Source organism: Dermochelys coriacea, chromosome 6 (assembly GCF_009764565.3).
Source record: "Dermochelys coriacea isolate rDerCor1 chromosome 6, rDerCor1.pri.v4, whole genome shotgun sequence".
Lineage (NCBI taxonomy): Eukaryota > Metazoa > Chordata > Testudines > Dermochelyidae > Dermochelys > Dermochelys coriacea.
In genome coordinates, this window is record NC_050073.1 from 99,511,284 (window position 1) to 99,533,835 (window position 22,552).

The 22,552-nt window shown below is 43.5% G+C and overlaps 1 protein-coding gene across 4 annotated transcripts in view; it reads right to left on the reverse strand.

The window, feature by feature from the left end:
* ITPK1 (inositol-tetrakisphosphate 1-kinase) overlaps nucleotides 1–22,552 on the reverse strand; it is a 218,685-nt gene that overhangs the window by 115,129 nt on the left and 81,004 nt on the right. Inside the window, exon 3 of one of the 4 annotated variants that reach the window (XM_043517868.1) lies at nucleotides 6,253–6,423. The exons of the other annotated variants lie outside the window; for them this stretch is intronic. The gene's annotated coding sequence lies outside the window, so the exon portion shown is untranslated. The remainder of the gene's footprint in view (nucleotides 1–6,252; nucleotides 6,424–22,552) is intronic. 4 annotated transcript variants of the gene reach the window in all.

Here is a 22,552-nt window from a genome sequence, read left to right on the forward strand (position 1 = left end):
GCTCCTGCTTGCTGTGCTATGCTGAGCCTGGACTGTGCTCTAGTGCATTACCATTGGAAAGTGAAAGTGTCAGCAGTGCTGCGGGTCTGTTGGAGGTGCCCTGGGGCAGGCTCGGTGCCGACATTCTTCCCGGCTCCAGGGCAGAGCGTGCACCCGGCACAGCGGCTATTTGAGGCGCTTAGTGCCGCGGAGACCACCCCAGTAAGGGAGGTCGGGTTCCTGCCTCTGCGGTCTGTGGGAGCCACGGCTGAGGCTTTAGAAAAGGCTGAGGCGCCTGCCTGTGGCACTATCAGCACAGAGGGTAAGGATCTTGCGGGAGACTCTTTACCCTTGTCGGAGTCTCTCCCAGGAGACTGCTGTGCTTCTTGCCTCTGCTCCAGAGATGGTGAAGCAGCACTCCCCACTGGTTCGGATCTGGCCGGGGAGCGTGTAGGAGCGGGTTTAACTTTCCCCGTCTCCGAAAGGGGCTGCAGGGATTTTTCCATCAGACGTATTTTAAATCGCAGGTCCCTGTCATGCCAAGCCCTTGACTTGAGGCTCGTACAGTGGAGGCACTTTGCAGGGATGTGGGTTTCTCCGAGGCAGTTCACACAATGTGAGTGCCCATCGGACCGTGGCATGGAGTCCTGACAGGAAATACACTTTTTGAATCCTGAAGCCCCTGGCATTGTGAACTAGAAATGGCAGGAGAGAGTGCCTCAGCAGGAGACAAGCCTGAAGCGAAAAGTTTTTTGTTTTTCATTTTTTTTAAACTAAGTTACTAACTATGTAACTACACTAAAGGAAGGGAAACAACTGGGATGTAACTAATAACTATTTCTATATTCTTTGATACTTTTTTTCCTACAGAGACCAGGGAAGAGAAGTAACACTGCCCCGAGTCCCGTCTTCAGCCAGGGATGGTTGAGAAGGAACTGAGGGGGGTGCGGGATGCAGGTGCTCAGGAAGAGTCCAACGAGATGGGAGATACCAACTGAGTTCCTGCATCCCGACCAGGCACTGCTACTGAAAATCTCCCATCTACGGCGCCAGGAAGCACAGACACCTACAGTGGAGCACCCATAGGGACAGCACTCTAAGAAGAACTGGGGTTACAGTGAACGAGAAGCTGGATATGAGTCAACACTGTGCCTTTGTTGCCAAGAAGGCTAACAGGATTTTGGGCTGTATAAGTAGGAGCATTGCCAGCAGATCAAGGAACGTGATCATTCCCCTCTATTCAGCTTTGGTGAGGCCTTGTCTGGAGTACTGTGTCCAGTTTTGGGCCCCACACTACAAGAAGGATGTGGAAAAATTGGAAAGAGTCCAGCGGAAAGCAACAAAAATGATTAGGGGACTGGAACACATGATTTATGAGGAGAGGCTGAGGGAACTGGGATTATTTAGTCTGCAGAAGAGTGGGGGGATTTGATAGCTGCTTTCAGCTACCTGAAGCGGGGTTCCAAAGAGGATGGATCTAGGCTGTTCTCAGTGGTAGCAGATGGCAGAACAAGGAGTAATGGTCTCAAGTTGCAGTGGGGAAGTTTAGGTTAGATATTAGGAAAAACTTTTTCACTAGGAGGATGGTGAAGCACTGAATGGGTTACCTAGGGAGTTGGTGGAATCTCCTTTGAGATTTTTAAGGTCAGGCTTGACAAAGCCCTGGCTGGGATGATTTAGTTGGGGACTGGTCCTGCTTTGAAGCAGGGGGTTGGACTAGATGACCTCCTGTGGTCCCTTCCAAGCCTTGTATTCTATGATTCTATAACCCCTACACTCTATGTGCTGAAATCTGAATTGATAAAAAGTGGAGCGCTCAATGTTCTATCTTGCTAAAATGAGTATTATTTATAGAAGGATATTAGCTCTCTTTCAATTAGAAAAAAATTGCTCAGTCTGAAACTTTTATTTCCCATGAGATAAATGACAAATGTTTACCTTCAGACGACAAATTCAAAGACATTTTCATCTGTCAGAATGTTTATGTATTAACACTACAATTCTACCAGGATCCTTGCACTGGGAGTGTCAATACACAACTTGATTTATCTAGCTGATAGGTTTTTCATTTCTTAAATTAGCAGAATACTTATGGCCAACACTAGAATTTACAATTTCATGATTTTGCCATGTGTGTATGTATACTGATATGCGTGACATAACAAATTACAACAAAACAATAGGCAAACCCAGAGCTTTTTAATTAGGATCTCATGGTTGTTTTCTTTGCATGTGATTGTTGATACAAGATGCATCATCAGATACATGCATGCAAATAAATTCCATCATAGACTTAACAGGACTTGCACATTCAGTAGAGACACTGGGGAAGAAATCCTTGTCCTACAGAAGTCAATGGCAGATTTGCCCCTGACTTCAATGGGGCCAGGATTTCAACCTTGATCTTCACAGACTTTACAAGAATAATAGTGTGGAATTTAGCCTGTTTTAATACTATGTATTGTGATCACTTTCTATTAAGAAAGGAGTACACAAAAGTAATAAAGTAACACACACACACACACACACACACAAAATTAATTTAGTCTTCCCTTTCTCCCTCATTTCTTGAGGCAGCACACATGGTTATTAAGTACCAGTATAATTAATGCCACATTTTGCGGTGGTGTGGTGTGAGTGAGTGGAAATATACTCAAGAACTTATGTGATCAAGGAGCCATTTCAGAATTTTTTTTCTAAAGGGAAAAGATCAAAGTTGCACAATCTTGTGTTCCAAATTACATGTTCTCGAGCTTGCATTCCTCACTTCCATTAAAAATGGAGTGCCAAGGGGAAAAGATCACCAGAGGCACAACCCAATAAAGATCTGAGTAATGAGGAGGTTACTTGAAAATCTATGTGTAACCAAGTCTGGGACACTCCACAAAATCTGCCTCTCCCCTCACCCACCTCCTTCGGCTACCATTTGGAGCAGGAAGTCGCAACAATTCCTTTGGCTATGTGCCCAGGCCATTTCTTAACTCTTGCTTCGGTGTTCCTTATGTCAGATGTCTATTTATGTCTCCTCAGGCAGATGCACCAAATTCCATTTTTAATTTTTTAAAAGATTTAATTTTAATTTTTTTAAAAGATTAGTTAGTAGTTTCAGGTCCTGCCCGAATGCCCCTTCTAACTGCTATGTTTACAGTCACATTTTCCTATTCCCCCCCCGAGCCCATTTATCTTTTTTTCTCTCCCCTCTTGCTGTGTGAAAGGCCCATACAAACAGGAGAATAACTCCCTGTACAGGGGAGAAAGTGACAAAGTGCTGTCAAAGGCACCAAAAAACAAACAGGGAAGAATAGCAAGAAATGTGGGGTTAGGGAGGAAAGGGGTGCCTGCCCTCCCCCTTAAATTCCTTTCATTTAAAGTAATCTTGGAGATATCCATCACAGCAGTAGGTAAAACATTTTCAGAGAGAAACAGGATCTTTAAAGTGATGGTGCCCCTTCAACAGACACCAGATCCAGTTCCACTTATAAATTATAAATTTAACTGGTAGAGGGCAGAAAGACGAAAATCAAAACAAAATCACCACAGCTAAAATGTCAAAAGCACAGCTGGCTAGCTTCTAAGCTTTCTGACAAAGGAAGTTTGGTAAGTTACTGGTAGCATGGGGTACATGAGGTCTACCACAATGTGGCTCTGTCTCCCTCTAGTACAGTGGTTCTCAACCTGCAGCCTGCTTGTGGCCCAATCAGCACACAGCTTGACTATACAGAAGTTTATGAGTCTCCTATTGCCTCAAAAGCTAATGGACCTGGCTCTTCAGCTCAAACAGTGGAGAATCAGGCTTTTAGATGCAGAGATAGAAAGAGCTTATGCTCTTATGTGTTTACCAGAGTGTCTTTCACCAGGTTGCCAGACTATCAGCTAGTGTTTCTGACTCTCTCTCTCTCTCTACGGGTATAGCTACACAGCAAAAAAACACCCAAAATGTATATTCTTAACTTGGTTTAGCTAACTAGGGTTAAAATGACAGTGATAACACTGCAGCTCAGCTTTTAACTCAGGTTAGAAGCTTGAGTTCAACCCCAGGCTGCCCTATAGAATTTAATTCAAGCTGCTAGTCCAAGTTAAAAACAAAATTGTCATGCCTTCACTGCTATTTTAACCTGAGTTAAATAATGCAGGTTATCTTAGGCCTCACCTGGAGTATTGTGTCCAGTTCTGGGTGCCACATTTCAGGAAAGAAGAGGACAAATTGGAGAAAGTCCAGAGAAGAGCAACAAAAATGATTAAAGGTGTAGAAAACATGACCTATGAAGGAAGATTGAAAAAATTGGGTTTGTTTTGTCTGGAAAAGAGAAGACTGAGAGGGGACAAGATGACAGTTTTCAAGTACATAAAAGGTTATTACAAGGAGGAGGAAGAAAAATTGTTGTTCTTAACCTCTGAGGATAGGACAAGCAGCAATGAGCTTAAATTGTAGCAAGGGAGGTTTAGGTTGGACATTAGGAAAAACCTCCTGTCAGGGTGCTTAAGCAATGGAATAAATTGCCTAGGGAAGTTGTGGAATCTCCATCATTGGAGATTTTTAAGAGCAGGTTAGACAAACACCTGTGTGGGATGGTCTAGATCAGTGGTCACCAACCAGTCGATCGTGATCTCCACCAGCACAGCAGGGCTGCCGCTAAGACAGGCTCCCTGCCTGTCCCAGTCCCACACCTTTCTCCCAGAAGTGGCCAGAGAGGCTCCAGGGGCAAGGGAACAGGGGTCTCTCTCCACACACTGCTCCTGCCTGCAAGCACCGTCCCCGCAGTTCCCATTGGCCAGGAATGGGGAGCTGTGGCCAATGGGAGCTGCAAGGGTGGTGCTTGCAGAGAGGGGCCGCACGCAGAGCCATGTGCCACCTGCCACCCCCCAAAGGGACGCAGGGGCGTGTTGACCCCTTTTGGGAGCGGTGTAGGGCTGGGGTAGGCAGAGAGCCTGCCTTAGCAGCAGCCACACTGCACCACCAACCAGGAGCCACCGGAGCTAAGTGCTGCCTGCGGGAGGCCGCACCCAAACTCAAACCCGCTGCCCGAGGCTCAGCCCAGAGCCCCCTCCCACACTGCAAACCCCTTGGCGCCAGCCCAGAGCCCACAGCCCCTCCCGAACCCCAACCCAGTGAAAGTGAGTGAGGGAGGGGATGGAGCGAGTGCGGTGGGGCTTTAGGGAAGAGGCAGGGCCTCAGAGAAGGGAAGGGGTAGATCCTGGGTTGCCCTTAAATTCAAAAAGTGATCTTGGGCGTAAAAAGGTTGGAGACCACTGGTCTCGATAATACTTAGTCCTGCCATGAGTGCAGGGAACTGGACAAGATGACCTCGAGGTCCCTTCCAGTCCTATGATTCTATCTAGTCCAAATTATGAAGGTTTTTTTTTCAGCCATGTAGACATATCCTAAATCGCTGTGGGTCATTCACCAGAAAGGTGAGAGTTGTCGTCGTCCTCTCTCCTCCAGACTATTGTCAATTTTGTCTTCTAATGTGGCAACAGAACATGTTGCTAGTCTAAGTCTGGTCCTTTCCCGTAGAGACTGAAAATCATTATCTCTGTGGCATCTTCCATTTAATTTCTTCCACTGCCTCCATCATTGTGGTTTCTGAGCACCCTGGAAAAACTGGCTGTATTCCTGGGGGGACTGGAACCACCAATCTTTCGGTTAAGAGCTGAACACACCGACCCATTACATTTAAGAGATACATGAAATTAGTTGTTGTTCTCAAACCAGTGGACATGTGCTCACATTGCAAACCTCACCGCCACCTCACCATGAGCAATAATCCCTTTAACTCGGGATTCAGATACCTTGGTGGGGTACTATGGAACAAGCTTTCACTGTACCTGCCAGCACTGTATCTGCTCTGTGGATAGAGGACTTCTGCCAGGGTTGCCAATCCAATATCTAGACATTGTCGTCACTTAAAATTTATAAAGCATAAAAAGAGCCTGTTTTGTGACAAACCTCCATTCAGTTCGCTAATTGGCAGCCCACACTTATTGCTAGTCTAAACAAAACATCCTGAACCCTTTTGTGCGCACACACTTGTAACTTTCAAGCCAAATTCCATTTTTCAATTTACAAATGCAAAGCTCTCTTCTTATTAAAAATTAGAAGAGGGAAGCATCTTCCACTCTAATTTACTGCAGGGTTCTAATGGGTTATTGCTAGGATGGGGAACTTAGAGAACTGTTACATTAAGAAGGATCTTTAATGAACTGAGCTGAAGAAACAGGAGCAGTGCACAACGTCAATCCCACCACCACCCCAAGCTCCCTAGCATTTCATACCTGTTCAAATCATTAGTGCAGAAAGATTGAATTGAGGACTGCAGGTGACTGGGAAAAAGTCACGAATCAGGTTAACATTGCGCACAGCAGGTTTCTGCTTGACAGCAAGCTGACTGCTTCCCAATGGGAGATGGTAAGCCAGTTTCCGAGCCTGGGTTTCTCTCAGTGGTGCTGGCAATGCAACAAAAAGTATGCTACACTAAGCAATCCTTTACACAAGAACCTAATCTATACTTGATGCACAGCTGTCAAATTTCTGATTCTTCTGGTACTGGAGGGAGGAGATTAATAGATTCTGAGGTCAGAAAGGACCATTGTGATCAGATAATCTGACCTCTTATATAAAACAGGCCACAGACTTCCCCAAAACAATTCCTAGAGTGTAGCTTTTAGAAAAACATCCAATCTTGATTTTAAAATAGCCAATGATGGAGAATCCACCATGACCCTTGGTAAATTGTTCCAATGGTTAATTACTCACTGCAAAAAATTTCCAACTTCTTTCCAGTCTGTATTTATCTAACTTCACCTTCCAGTCATTAGATTGTACAGGATTGGTAAGAGATTTGGATTGTTTCTACTGCTCTTCCCCACTTCGTTTCCTTGCCCTTTCTAACCCTGTCCTCATCTCCATCCAGCCATTTTTGCCTTGACAGGAATGCTAAACCATCATCTTCCTCTTCTCCTTCAGTCAGTTCAGTTATCAGCAGTCCCCAGTCCTCCTGACCAGTAGGCTGTCCTGGCTAGCTGTCTAGAGACAGGAAACAACTGAGGTCTCTGACCCAGCTGGCCCCTATTAAAGATGTTAGCACAGTTCCAATGTCTTTGTTAGGAGGAAATAATCCATTTATCTGGGCAGGAATAGGGGATGTTGGAGAATATGGATCTGATGGTATAAAGCTTCGACCACATATTACATTTATAGGGCTTTTCATTATAACAAGCTGCAAATTATTGGGTCAGAGGAGAAAAAACAGGAGCTGGATGCAAGAGGCAAAATTCTGTGTCTTGCAGAGATAGTGCTTCAGCTATCAGCAGGGTCTGGTGTGGATACATGTTGCAATGAAAATTTATCAGCTACAAAACAGGAAATGAAGTACTTGTGGCACCAGTCTCTAAGGTGCCACAAGTACTCCTTTTCTTTTTGCGAATACAGACTAACACGGCTGCTACTCTGAAAACAGGAAATGTTACAAGAGCTACACGCATGTGCTAAATTGCTAAACTCCAAGCCAAGTACGGGGGGAGGAGGGGGAGGAAACTGAAAAATAATGGAGGCAGGAGGCCTCCTCCATCCGAACATCCTATCACGCAGTGACCTATAGTGTAACACACCAAGAGGTCAGGTTCTTGCTTGGTCACACGTACTGAGAGTGTTCTTCAGCGCTGACCTTCTAGGACCTTTGTTCCACATAACATTTGAATGGCAAAGTGCTAGGGTTATAACTGGTCTAATTGTGCAGCTTTCAAACTGAAGCACAATGAAATGTGCTCAAAGGCATCAAGATTTCAAGTTTTTTATTAAAGGAAATGCTTATTTTCTGTCCTTCTACAACAGTAAGCATTTTCATTAGGTTTAGCAGACTGGCTCACTTTAAACTGCAGTGTCTGTATTAGAGGCTCTGTGCTTCAATCTCACGAAGGCCCCACTCCAGCAAAGCATATAAGCGTATGCTAAAACCCAATGACATCAATGAGCCATAAGCATGTACTTAAAGGTAAGTATGTGTATAAGTGCTTTGCTGAATAGGGATGGACTGCTGAATTGGGGTCTCAAAGCCACGCTGAGTTACTCTAGCTTACTGTATGCATTTTAAAAAAAATTGTTGACAGGACAACTCATGCCTGTTGCTATACTCATGCAAAACCAAATGACTACAGTCAACTGAAAGGGTCAGCTGACAGAAAAACTTGGCTTCTATTTGAATTCTTGGAAAATGAGGCTGGAAGTTTATCATTCATCAGTAAAACAACACCTCTATTAGGATGTGTGAAAAATATAATTTGTTCACCACTCTTCCTACCAGCATAAAACCGTAGGACAGGAACTTCTCATCAAACAAGGCAGCTATTCAACATACCACTGAAAAGTCAGAGCACAAAATGAAACCAAAAGGGATGAAAATAGAACATCCCTCAGCCAAGAATTTTTTAAAAAAAAAATTCAGTTCTCACTTTTGTACCTCTCCACCCAGAACCCTACATTATGATTAAGGCTACGATTTTGTCACGGAATCTGACTTCGAAAGACCCCTTTAGACACGGGGGCTGGGAACTCATGGCGATCGGGGGAGGTCCCAGATGACTGGAAAAAGGCTAATGTAGTGCCCATCTAAAAATAAAAAGAGGGAAGGAGGAGGATCCGGGGAACTGCAGGCCAGTCAGCCTCACCTCAGTCCCTGGAAAAATCATGCAGCGGGTCCTCAAGGAACCTCTTCTGAAGCAATTAGAGGAGAGGAAAGTGATCAGGAACAGTCAGCATGGATTCACCAAGGGCAAGTCATGCCTGACTAATCTAATTGCCTTCTATGATGACATAACTGGCTCTGCGGATGAGGGGAAAAGCAGTGGATGTGTTATTCCTTGACTTTTGCAAAGCTTTTGAAGCCATCTCCCACAGTATTCTTGCCAGCAAGTTAAATAAGTATGGGCTGGATGAATGGACTATAAGGTGGACAGAAAGCTGGCTAGATCATTGGGTAGTGATCAATGGCTCATGTCTAGTTGGCAGCAGGTATCAAGCAGAGTGCCCCAACAGTAGGTCCTGGGGCCGGTTTTGTTCAATATCTTCATTAATGATCTGGAGGATGGCGTGGATTGCACCCTCAACAAGTTTGCAGATGACACTCAACTGGGAGGAGAGGTAGATACGCTGGAGCATAGAGATAGAGCACAGAGGGATCTAGACAAATTAGAAGATTGGGCCAAAAGAAATCTGATGAGGTTCAACAAGGCCAAGTGCAAAGCCCTACACTTAGGACGGAAGAATCCCATGCACTGCTACAGACTAGGGACTGAGTGGCTAGGCAGCAGTTCTGCAGAAAAGGACCTAGGGGTTACAGTGGACGAGAAGCTGGATATGCATCAACAGTGTGCCCTTGTATAAGTAGGAGCATTGCCAACAGATCGAGGGACGTGATATTCTATGATTCATTCTAACTGCAGGGTCCCGCCGCAGCAGCAGGGAGCTGTGAGGTATGCCCATCACATGAGGCAGCAGGACCCCAAGTTCCAATATGCCATGGGCAGCGGGGGTACACTGGCTGCCACAGCGGGCAGGGAGACCCCAGCAGCTCCCCAGTGGGGCAGGGGGACTGTGGAGTTCTGAGCCCCGACAAGTGGTGGGGGTCCTGGAGCTCTCAGCCACCCTGCAGCTGCTCAGCCCTTTCCCATTTTATCATGGATATTTTTAGTAAACATCAGGGACAGGTCATGGGCTTCCGTGAATTTTTCTTTATTGTCCGTGACATTTACTAAAAATATCCATGACAACATTTTAGACTTAATTATAATCCAAGCAGACAAGTAAAGAGGACCCTCCTGTGGCACTCTGTACCTCAGAATAGCACCCTGGAACCCCCATCTTCACCACCGTCATGTGATTATGATACGTTCTGTACAAAGTATGCCTTGTGAGGTATCATTTAAGAAGTCTTGATTTGTTGAACATTAATATCCTGTTGGATTGCATGTACTATCTTTGTACGTGAACTTATGAAGTATTGCTGTGTGTGTGTTACCAAAATATGTTGTGAGGTTGGCAAACACCCACAGACAGCCTTTCAGTTGCAACAAAAGAGCAGCTATCACTGGGCAGACAGGTGTTAATGGCCCATCAAGAAGACTCCATTCTCCTAGAGGTTCTTTAGAGACCAGCATACACACAATGGGAACTGCCTGATCCTCACCTCACAGCAAGGATCTTTCTAGCAGTTGGAAAAAAAGTATAAAAGTGAGGCAAGTGACATCATCACTTGGCCTCTCTCCCTCCTCCCTCATCCCAACACCAGGGAAATTGTCTGGGAGACAAAGACTTGGAACTCAGGAGGCTGGTGCCAGACTGGAAGGGAGTCCAATCTGTGTATTGAGGAACTGTGAGCTGTCTGTTAGAGTGAGAGGCTGCTTGATTTATATCTTGCTTAGTCTGCTAAAGTTAGAATTTAGACTATTTCTATTTTTATTTCTTAAGGTAATCAATTTTGATCTCTATGTCTGCTACTTATAATCACTTAAAATCTATTTTTCTGTAGTTAATAAATCTGTTTTATAATTCACCTAAAACAGTGTGTTTTTGGTAGAAGTGCTAGGGAATCTCAGCTCAGATTAGGAAAGTGGGTGCATGTCCACTTTCCTTTGAAGAAGTGTCAAACTTATTAATGAGCTTGCACTGTCCAAGGGAATCTTGAGCAGTATAAGACGGTATATTTCTGGGGTGCAAGGCTGGGAGCTGGGGTGATTTGCTGATGCCTCTCTATGATTCACGAGTGGCTCAGAGTATTCATTCAATTTAGCTAGTGTGCGGCTCCACATGTTGATGGCTCAGTGATCACAGCGCCTGGAGAGGTTTTGCTGCTTGTCACTGACCTAGCTTTGTGAGAGACAACCCAGGCTAGAGAATTAAGCAAGCACAGCAGTCCCACAGTTAAAAGTTATACTCCGGGATCTTGTCACACCTCCCCCATTATCTTCCCTGGACAACCAATTTGCTGTTATTCTATAAACATAGTATTAGCCTTTGTAAATAACTTAACGCTCAGTCCAAGATACATACATACATTAGTTTTGCAAGGTAGCTCTCCTTTTCTTTACCTTCCCTGCACTGCTAACACTACCGAACAAGGAGGTTACACTGGGATCTATTTACACTCTGTAAAACTCTCCCCTTCCCTTCCAACTAATCTCAAAAACAAACAATCCATCTGAATCCATTCCCTGCTAGAAGTCAGTTTGTTCTTAAGAGTTGTAATGAAACTCAGCTTGCCTATGTAACTATTCTCACCGCAAAAGAGCACATGTGTAACACCCACTGGTCGTTCTCACAATATTACCTAAAAGTTTGGCATTATCACAGAAAAGACATTCCTGCTCTGCCACAGATTTCAAGTGTGACCTTGGGCAAGGCACTTAGTGTCTCTGTGCCTCATCTGAAAAGTAGCACAGCTTGACTTCACAGGGGATGAATACATTACAGATTGCGAGGTGCTCAGATATTGTGGTAATGGGGGGGTCATATAAATACCCAAGACTGACAGACAGAGAGACAAGCTTTTATGTCAAAAGAGTCAAATTCCCTCCCAGTTTCTATCTTTGATGTCACTAGCCATAACTGATGCTCCTTTCTATTGCATTTGCCATAGTCAGATTTCCTGTTTTGGCAGGATACCTTTTTGGCTCAAATAGCCTTTTGAGCCTTGCGATTTAGCTCCATGGGAGTTTTTTATTTTCCTGCCTTCCTGTTTCCTTTCCTGTTCAGGGGAGTCATACCTTCTGGGACTCACAATGTGCTCTAGAAGCCTCCATGCCTCAAAGGAGTTTAAACTATCCACTTTTTTATTTTATGGTCTTCGTGATTACTGTCTTCATTTATTTTAAGTTATCACCTTTTCTAAAGTTAAGGGTAGGTAATTGTTTTATTAAACCGTTTTGTAGATTTGCAAAGTTTTAAATTTTATTCCCTTTCCAATACAAAATACTAATCTTGGGGAGGAAACCACGCAGTGAAGTGTTTAAAGGGCACACTTAAACCCAGCAGGTTGGCTCCATGCTCAGATAGGTTTCTGTAACTGATGCAAGTTTATAAGCATTTCTACAGCACCTGTTCTTTGCATCAGACATTGCATCAGAATAGTCCTCCTGAGCCACCACAAAAGAGTGGGAGCAAACTATTTGGGAACATGAGCTTTTTAGGATAGAAATTGTCTTTGGGCTTGTCTATATGAATGGTTAGTTTACATCAAACTGGGTTGGAAAAATCTACCCCACACCAGCCTGCAGCACGCTAAGTTTTCAGTTCCACAAATTAAGATTTTAAAAAAGAAAGAAGTTAGTTTCACCACGGGTCTTGGCAGTTATATATTTTAATTTGTACAAAAAGTACCTTTTCCTAAAGTCCTGAGTTAGCATAAATACGCTAACTGACTATACATTGGTATAATGCCCTTTCAGACTTTGGTATAATAGTTTCCTTAGTTAATGGTTAGGAACATGCCCAAAGGAGATCACTGATATCAAATTGATTTTCAAAAGTTGACTTGAAATCTGCTAATTGTATATATTGTTAGTTCATATAATCACTTAGTCCTATCACCGTTACACAGGGCCTGTGGATGGGAGGAGAGGAGGTTTTTTGTTTTTTTTTTCCCATGCACTTGTTGTATCTTGTCTTGCATTACGCTCGTTATGGCAAACCCCTTTGCCTGCATAGATTTCACCACAGGTCTGGAGCATTGGACTGTAAGCTCTTCCAGGCAGGGTTTGTTTGCATAACTGCATGTTTCTATAGAATTTAGTAATATGAGACTTCACTACTCATCTGTGTGCCACTGTAAGGTAAATTATGGTTATTAAGAGTGGTATGGAGAGACGCACCACCTTTGGAAACTGTTTGCAGCTTCAGAGCAATTCAAGAAGTCTGCCTTCACAGGCAGAGGAAAAAAGGCTGGTTGCTTTTAAATGGGAGGATGCCATTTTGTTTTTAACCAGACAAAAAAATGCACAGGTAATAAGTTGGACATTTAAAAAGAAAGCCAAACAGATGCCTGAGTTTTTATTAATCCAAATAAAATTAAAGTTAAAAAACTGTTGCATTTACCAATGGTAAAATCCCTCCTCCATCTTGATAATTTAGGTATTAATATAAATAATACCACCCGAGAGAACTACAAAAAGGGGTGACATTCTCCTCACAATTCACCCTAAATCCTCAAACAGTCAAAATGTTCATGCTCGGGACAGCAGTGAACATTAAATAGCACATCGTGCTTCCCATGCTGTCCAAGAAACTGAAAAATCATCAGGAGCTCCAAACAAAAAACTGTGTTACTCAAACATCGCTGGCTCCCAAATACATACATAAAAATACTGACCAAACTGAGAGACAAAGAAGAACGAGACCATCTCCAATAGAACAATGGTCATTTGTCATCTTTGCTGTAGGCAATCAGTGGCTAACAGCTGGGAATGCCAACGAGGGGGATAAAAGAATAACAGTATGAAAGATACCACAACATACACTAGAATATAAAAGGCAAGGAGATGGGACCAAGCTCTTTAAGACCCCCTTTTTTAAGACAAGTCAGGTCCTGCTTACAACAACTAGGATAGAGGTTTTCAAACTGTGGGTCAGGACTCCAAAGTGGGTTGCAACCCTGTTTTAATGGGGTTGCCAGGGCTGGCTTAGACTTGCTGGGGCCTGAGGGCTTCAGTCCAGGGTAGCAGGGCTCAGGTTACTGGCCCCCTGTCTGGGGCTGGAGCCCTTGGGCTTCAGCTTTGGCCCCCCCACCTGGGGCGGAAGGGCTTTGGCTTTGCCCCACTCCCACCCGGGGTGGCAGGGCTTGGGTGGGCTCAGGCTTCAGTCCCCACTCCTGGGGTCCTGCAGTAATTTTTGTTATCAGAAGGGGGTTGTGGTGTAATGGAGTTTGAGAACCCCTGAAATAGGAAAATTAAGGACCCAATCCTGCAAGTTCTCTATGAACAGAACTAGGGTGATCAGATGACAAGAACAAAATATCGGGACACATGGGGGGGGTGGCAGCCACAGTCTCATCCCCCCCAGTCAGGGCTGGCTCTAAGTTTTTTGCCACCCCAAACGCAAAAACAAAACAAAACAAAACAAAAAAAACACCAGAGTGCCGCCGAAGCAAAATATTGGGACAAATGGCATCCTGACCATACATTGGTCAGGACGCGGGACAAACAACTAAATATCGGGACAGTCCCGATTTTATCAGGACATCTCGTCACCCTAAGCAGTACTCCCATTAAGTCAGTGCAATCCTGTGTGCAGAAGGCATGCAGGCTCAAACTCAATAGGCCCTGGCCCTCCAAACAGCTCTTCAGGAGCAGATCCCAAGACAAAAAGTGAACACACACATGGTGCTCCTGAAAGGACTGGGCACTACAGATATTAAGCACCTTTCTAACACTGTCTGTGCTAATACCATTCTAGTTAATAGCTTTCCTGATAAGCACAGAAAGCAGCTTCATGACGATTTTTGAAAATTAGGAAGGCTTTTTCCACCTTTCCATAGCACAGCAGAAAAAAAACTGGTGAGGAAGAGACCTAAAAATCTAGATGCATGACGTATGAAGACTTTCCAGAGGAAGGAATTTAAAAATAATATGCTGGTATCAAAACATTAAACATCAACAACCAACACTGCAAAGTCCAAGCTAAAAACTCCAAAACTAAATGAAGTTCTCAAATTTGCTACAATGGCTCAAATCACAAGAACACTAAGCGACAAGAATAAAGCAAATGAAAGTGGAAGCGTACGTCACTGACAGGTATACCCTTGTTCTAAGATAATCAAACATACAAAGAACTACACTTGGCTCAACAGAAAGCTTTTCTATTATAGGGTGTGGGAACTAAACCAGGAAAGCCTTCCCAAAGTACTAATAGGAAAAAAAGAGGAGAAAGTAATTCTATTGTACTGTATTAAACTATTATAAAATAAATCAGATCTAGAGAGCAAAAAAAGGACAACAGAGTTTATCTACAGAATTTGGATCTCTGCTAATGACATAGAATGAGATCTACTTCTTTCTTGCATTTGATTCTGGGCACCTGATTGCCAGAAAACGTATTAGCAAACTAGCAAAGAGCAACAAAAATGAGCAGGAGGCCAGAGAGATCAATACGTGAGGGAAGCCTAGAACAAGCAGAGTCAGTTTTTCAAAGCTGCCTAGGAGATTCAGATGCCCAATTACCTAATTAATTTTAAATATGAATTGGGCATCTGAATTCCCCAGGCAGCTAGCTTTAAAACTCTCGGCCCCTATTTATACTGCTACACCAAGTGATAACAAAAGGGCAGCGTGGTGCTGGAAGATATAACAACAGAATACAAATATCTGAAAGTGATAAAGCCACAGTTGGAGATAGAAATGATATACGGTGGTAGAGTACGAAAGGTGTTAACTCGGAATAATGGGATGAAATTAAGAAAGGAAAATATTTAGGCTGATTACCAGGAAAAGCTTCCTGGGAGTAATAAGTATTAGGTTGCGGAATAATCTCCCAAAGGAACTTCCCCCTCACTTGGAATTTTCAAAATTAGACTGAACAATACAAAAACGTATAATAGGGAATATTCCTGAATTGGCAGGGAAACAGACCAGGTGATCTAATATCAAAAGGTCAGCACATTTTAGGAGAGTCAGAGAAAGTACTTTGGACTTAAGTTCTCACTTTCCCACAACAATTTCATTTCTCACAAAATCTAGGCACTGGATGGGGGAACAAGTTCTTCTCTTCGAATTATGGGTCAAGCAGAAGTGAAGTTCTTGAACTGGGTGGTCAGAGTCCAAAGTCTGCCAAACACTGACCTGTATCTTGCATAATGGCAACAACAGAAGGTAAAAAAAACCTCCAGAAAAAAGGGTATTGATCCTGAGGAATAATTCCTATGTTTGAAAAATAATTTAAAGCCTATTTTGTAGCTGGTGACATTTGCTATTTATTTAAATTAGTCAGACTTGTGATCCCAGTGTTCTGGAACAATTTAATCAATACATATTAATTTTGCTGCTTCCAGAAATGTTTTTTCATCTTTGATGTAACCAAATCATGTTTAAATAATAAATCTGTTTTGAAGTTTAACAAGTTTTTATACAGCCATGCTGCAGCAATCACAATGCAGAAGAAAACAGTGCATTATAAATGCACTACATCTTTTTGTATTATTGTATTTCCAGTTCTTTCCGTTAAGTAGTCAGTGACTATGAATGGGCTGGGGAATTACCAGCTTGTTAGCCATACCCAATAGTGATTTACAATGGAAAATGTCAAGTGAAAATTTATTTTACTAAGGGCTTTGTATTGTAATGTGCTCCATGGCTCCAATGGTTTCTTCGTACCCTTTACCAGTAAATAGCGTTAAACAAAAATCCAGCTCAATGAGTGCAAAAGTCCAGTAAAGAAACTGTTTAAGGGGAGGGGGGAGGGACTGATTTTCATATTCAGCAAGTTAATGGCTCTGAGAGTGTGCCCTTTGTCCTAAAACCATCTGCAAATGCACAATGCGCGTGAGAAATACCCTGTGCAAACACAACAGATTTTACTTGCTGCCTGATAAGATCTTTCAGAGGCGCCTCTGGCTCACCATTAACTAAGCAGCTAAGATTAAGGAACTTTCACGGCACATCCTGATTCAGTTGTTTCAGGATTCTGTAGGGCATCTCCACCTGACAACAATGCAGCAAGAGACTATGGTGCCCACATTCATACAGAGAATACCAAGATGCATACACCACATACTATGCATGTGTCTGCCAGCTACGTGGTGCTTCTTGAAGAATATTCAAGAAGCACCAAAGCATAGAATGAACCTGTCCACATAAAGTACTGGAAATGCATGATAGGAAATATCTCCCAACTGTCAGGAAAATGTACAAGATGCCCTAGTAAGACTTTTCTTCTCTGTCACTGTTACTATATGTAAGCGGGGGAATAGTCCCGCTATTGTGGGGAACTTTTCTGGCTCCTGCGCTACTCCGGTGAAGTGGGCTAGCGAAAGGATCCGAGTCCTCGCTCCCATTTCCTTTACCCAGAGGCCTCCCTGCCCTTGAGGACTCCTCTTCCACTCTCCTGCCTGGCAAAGTCCTCATAACCCCAACAAGGCTGGGCCCAGGATTCCTAGGGGGCTCGACCCCCAACCCTGCTGTGGTCACCTAGGACAGAGGCTAGGGTGTCCCCGCTCTGGGGTACTCTCTCTGCACTGAGCACTTCTCTGACCCACTGATCGTTACATACGATTTAAAGCAAATGCAAGTTATTTAATCAACAATTCATTTTAAAAAGAATAAGGAAAAATGGGAAAGGTTAAAGGAAACATCACCCCACTCAGCGGCAGGGAACATCACAAACGGTGTCTCTGGAATGTCCGGGCAGTTCACAGTCTGTTCCTTGTAAGTCCCAGGCCTTCTTCTCAGGCCCTAGCTGTGCTGCAGGGATGCTGTGGGTTGGACACTTGCTCTGGTGGTGGCCACATGCACTCAGGCTCGTGGTGGCAGGACCCTTCTTTCCAGCATTACCCCCGCCCTGTCAGGGTTACCAACCCTTCTCCCCCCCCAGTCTGGCCTACAGAGCCTACTGGCTGAGGCATCTCCCTGTGCTGGGCCTGCTGCCCAGGGTCCCGCCTCGCTCTCCCCAGCTGCTCACGATACCCGGCTCTGGACTGCTCCTGCTCCAGCTCCACTCTGCTTCAGCACGGCTGCTGCTTTGCCTCCAGCTCCCTGGGCTGCTTCTCTGGCCCCTCTAGCTCTGGTTGCTGCAGCTCTCCTCCCAGGGCAAGTCTGCTCTTCCTGGGCTGTGCCTCTGGTTTTAGGGTTGCAGATCTTCTCCCAGGACAGGGTCTGCTTTCTCTGGGCTGCTTTTCTGGTCCCTCTGGATCTGGCACAGCTCTGTTCCCCAGCTCAGCTTGGGCCCCTGCTTTCTCCTTAGCTCAGTCCCACTTTGTCTGACCCAAGCAATTCCAGCTCACAGATGACGGGACCTCCCTGGCCTCCTGACTCCCTGATTAGCCTGCCTGCCCTGTCATTCAAGCTGACCTGGAGCATAGGCCTTTCCCCATTGATCCTGGGGACTGTCAATTTCAGGGTCCTGATTCCCCTTCGACCCTTCCCCCTTTTAGTACTGGGAGCTAGCAACTAAAACATTTCCACTGAATGTTAGTAAGGGGGCAACAGTCCCCTTATATATAATTAATATGAAAAAAGGAGCATAAGCTCACCTAGATAATTTCAGAAGGCTGCTTATTTTAAGTTCACTTAGTCCTCACTTGGGCTGCACTCCAGCCAGTTACAATGGGGCTAGCACAAGGTGATGTGCACACCTATACCAGCAGAACAAAAAACCCAACCACTATGTGCAGAAATCCACAAGGATGGGAGTTTAAACATGTGAGAAACTGCAAAAGAAGTTACCACCATCAGAGCATATTTTTCAACCTACAGATGCTTGCTAAAAAACCTGACGGTGCTGGTGCTGGGAAAAAAAAACAACAACCCAAAACAAGTAGCAGCTGGAATGATCAAGCTCTGCAGTAAGCAAACAGGTGAAGCATTTCAGAAAGGGCTTTCTAACCTGAGGCTGAATGCAGAGTTGAGATAGTGCAATTTGATTCTTTTACTGTCACAGCAGAGGACAGCTGGCTAATGAATGAATGATGCTCAAGGGCAGGAGGGTGAGGAGATGGAAGTAGGGCTTCTCTTTCCATTGCTCAGTGCCTGTCAGGGAGAGGGTTCTATAGAACTTATTGACAGTGCATGGCCATTCTTCAAGAGGTAACCACGGTTCTTCCTCACACCAATTATTTTAAAAAGACTTTTGAAAAAAAGCCAACTGAGTATTTCACTCCCATTATTTTTCAAAGTGTTTTTCCTCCTGAGGCAGGGGGGTGGTTTCCTTTTCTTCTCTTTGTAACCATTTCTACCCATCTTTAGCACAAGGATGAGAGACTGACGCCTAATCGTTAACGGACCAGTGCTGCCGACGTAGAAGGCCTTTAATGCTGCCAAAGAAACACCATCAGGCACCACGTGGTGCACACCAAAAGGTACAGAACCCTGGGAAATCAGATGCTTGGTGTGCTGTGATGTAGAGGCAAGATCAAACTAGGAAGCTATATTTACACACAGTAGGGGCTGTAGTGCCTTTCAGCAGAGGTTCTCAAAATGCCTTACAAAGATTAGTTAAAGCCTCAGAACGCCCCAGTGAGGTATTTCCCCCTTTTTGAAAACGAGCATAATCAAGAGACAGAAAGTTAAGTCATTTGTCCAAAAGTTGCCTGTGTGGGAAAAGAAACCGGCTTTGTAACTCCAATTCCTCCTGCTTGAAACACAAACCACACTGCCTTAAAACAGCTGTGGCTGGAGTTTTGTTCTGGGTTTTTTATTTTAGTCAGCCATTTCCCAGGAGAACAATAAAATTCATAGATAAGCCAGACACAGAGCTCTCCAACATTCTTGCATCATGTCACAAGTGCAGGAGAAACCAGCCACCTCCTCAATTTGTTTTCCTGTCAGCTTTTTCTTCCATTCCAGCAGGACCTAGGTCACTGCACTGGGGCATTTCCGTTCCAAATGGAGTTTGCAGGCTAATAAAACTAAAGCTTATAAAAAGCAACTCATCTCCTGATTGACCTAGTCTCCTCCTGTTTAATTTGAGCCATGATAATGAGAAGTGATAAATTTGGAGTCCACAGGCAGACACCAAATTACAGGAAGGAATACAAGACATTCTGCATTTCTTTTTGGAAACCTATGACTTTTATAAGTTGCTTTGAAACTAATCAAAAGATGTTAAACGCATCAAGGGATTTGCTGACTTTTCAGATGATCAGCAGGAAAGGGGACAGTCAGGAGTAGCATAGCTATGCAGCCTTCCAAAGGGACAAAAAAGTGGAGATATCACCCTTCAGATATTTAGTGTAAATGCAGGATTACATGGCTTAGAAGTTTTCCTTATATGAGGTGTGTATTTTTTGGCAAATCAAGACCCATGTTTTATTTAAAAGGTAAAATTGTTGATTTTTAAAAAGATGTTTAAAAAATGGCACCTCTAAAGCCATATGCTCCTAGTGAGCATCATGAGAACTAATTCGCACCCATCAGCGACCTCTACAAAAAATACTAAAAAAAATTTTTTTTTTAAATCTACATCCAAAATTGACAGTACACATTTGGAGACAAATTAACTACAGTTCACATACAAGTCTTCTAATAAGAGCAAGCTACAAAACCTGCTCTCAGATTTTTGTATTAGGGAGTTGTGGGGAAGGGATGTGGCTGTAAGGAAGGGGTTAAATGAAGTTCAAAAGTGACAAGTTTTATATTTGCCCCCTTCAGTGTCCCTTTAAGATGGACACAGATGACCTTTATGTAAAGATTTCCCCTCCCCTCCAATTATTTTCTTCATGTTACAAATGAGCCCATCAAGTTAGCCCACTATTTGTGTGGGAAAACTTGGTCAAGAAGTTTGGAAGACCTTGATGGTGCCCTCAAGACAAGAGACTGACAATGAAGCTGCAACTCCCCCAGACTCCAGGGACACAGCATCTAAAGCCAGCAACTCATTTGAGGGTGGTTAAACTCTACTATAATGAACCAGGAGGTAATACTGTTCAGTTCAGCATGCTGAACCAATGGCATTTTTCAATAAGCCTTATTCCATGGTTTGCCCCCTTCCATACTGGCCAAAGGAAACCAAACCCTCTTGTACCCCAGGTCAAACACAGGCAAGTTGAAAAGTTACTGTTAAACTCTTGTTTTGACCTGTGTAGCAGGGCCCTCAGATCCCTCCTATTAAAGCAGGAGCAGTGACTTGGGGTTTTCAGCCTCCTGTCATGTCATTATCATGATGAAATTCTCCTTGCAAAGAGGAATCATATTGGAGCTAAAGGTTCCCAACATAAAAACAAGCCGGGGGGGAGAGGGGGTGTTGTGGAACAAACTTTAAAGACCTTCCTTATGCAGCCTAAAGAAGTAGTTGTGGTAGAAACAGCACACATTTTTTTGCTTTATAGGGGCAAGGTTTCCTTAGGCCACTGCATTATGCGATTCTATATTTAAGTCTGCTATGTTTGAACATTTCCCACAGAGTCAAAGTCCCTCTTTGAACACTTAAATACCTTGCTTCATGTGGAAAGGGGGGGAAGAGGGCCTTTTATTCATCCCAAGAAATGTTTGTCTCAAACTTTGTTTCCACATTTTGACTAGCACTGCACTTATATTGTGCATATTCTACTGCCAGCATTAGCTTGTTAATCGATAAAGGACTAAGCTAGAGAATGACCACAGTAACATTAACAAGGTTTTTAATCTTCTATTGACTAACAGCCTAATTCTGTCAACATTGCTAAGCAATAAACATAAGGTAAACTGGTAAACAAACTAGGATCTAGATTTCCTTCTTCCACGTCACCCCAAAGAAGCAAGTTAAACAAAATAAATGGTACATTTAGGACAGGCATCAAGACGTTCACATCCCCAAACTGAATAAAAAAGTGTTTTCCTCACCTCAGTTGTCCTGCCTTGCTTCTTACCACCTATGGTTTGTTACTTTCATGCATCATGTTATATTTGAAAGAGTGTGAGGTCTACAGAGCAAGAAACATGTTGTATCTTTGTTTGCTGTGAAAGGAATCAAGCTAGCATGTCTTGGGGTTCAGTTCAGAAAACAAACAGTGACAATGACACAGGCTAAGATTGCCCTCTCCACTGGTAAAAAGTGTTTTGACAGAGAGAGAGAGAAGCTAAACAGACCTTCCCCCACCAATAAAAAAAAAAAAGTTTCCCCAGGCCTTGTAAACACTTAAGTCCCTATGTCTGTGTGCTTCCTTAAATGTACTTGAACATGAAGGGTCAAATATGCCCTGATGAAAGCGGTGCAACTGAACTGAGGTCAATGAGGCAATTTGTCACTATTAAAGAAGAAGAAAATGTATCAGCCAAATTTTCAAAAAATGGGTGCCTGTAGTTGGACTCCTAACATCATATTTATGCACCTAAACAAAGAGTCTGGTTTTTAGAAGTGCTGAGCGTTCAGCATTTTTCACTGACCTCAAGCAGAGCTAAAGATACTCAGCACCTCTGAAAAACATCAGGCCACTTATTTAACAACTTAAATAGAGAATTCGTTGATTTTAATGCCAAAAGGAACCAATATGATCATCTAGTTGGACCTCCTGCAATACACAGGCCACAGAATTTATGTCAGTATGTCCTCCTTTGAGACCAACCCTCTATACTTGAACTAGAGCATCTCTTTTAGAAAGACATGAAATCGTGTTTTCAAATTGATATCAAGCAATGGTGAATCTACTTCATTCCTTGGTAATCTGTTCCAACAGTTAATTAACCTCAGCAGTACAAAGGTGAATCTTATTTCCAGGGTGACTTTCCAAACTTCATATTCTATCCATACTGTTTACAGAGTCATCTGTAATTTGTAGGAAATACAAGGAATATTTACTACGAGCAGCATAAGAACTCCTGCATATGTCCCATAGGATAACATTTCTTTCTACACATTACTGCTAGATGCTTATGGGGCTTCTTATCTTGTTCTCTCGTCAGG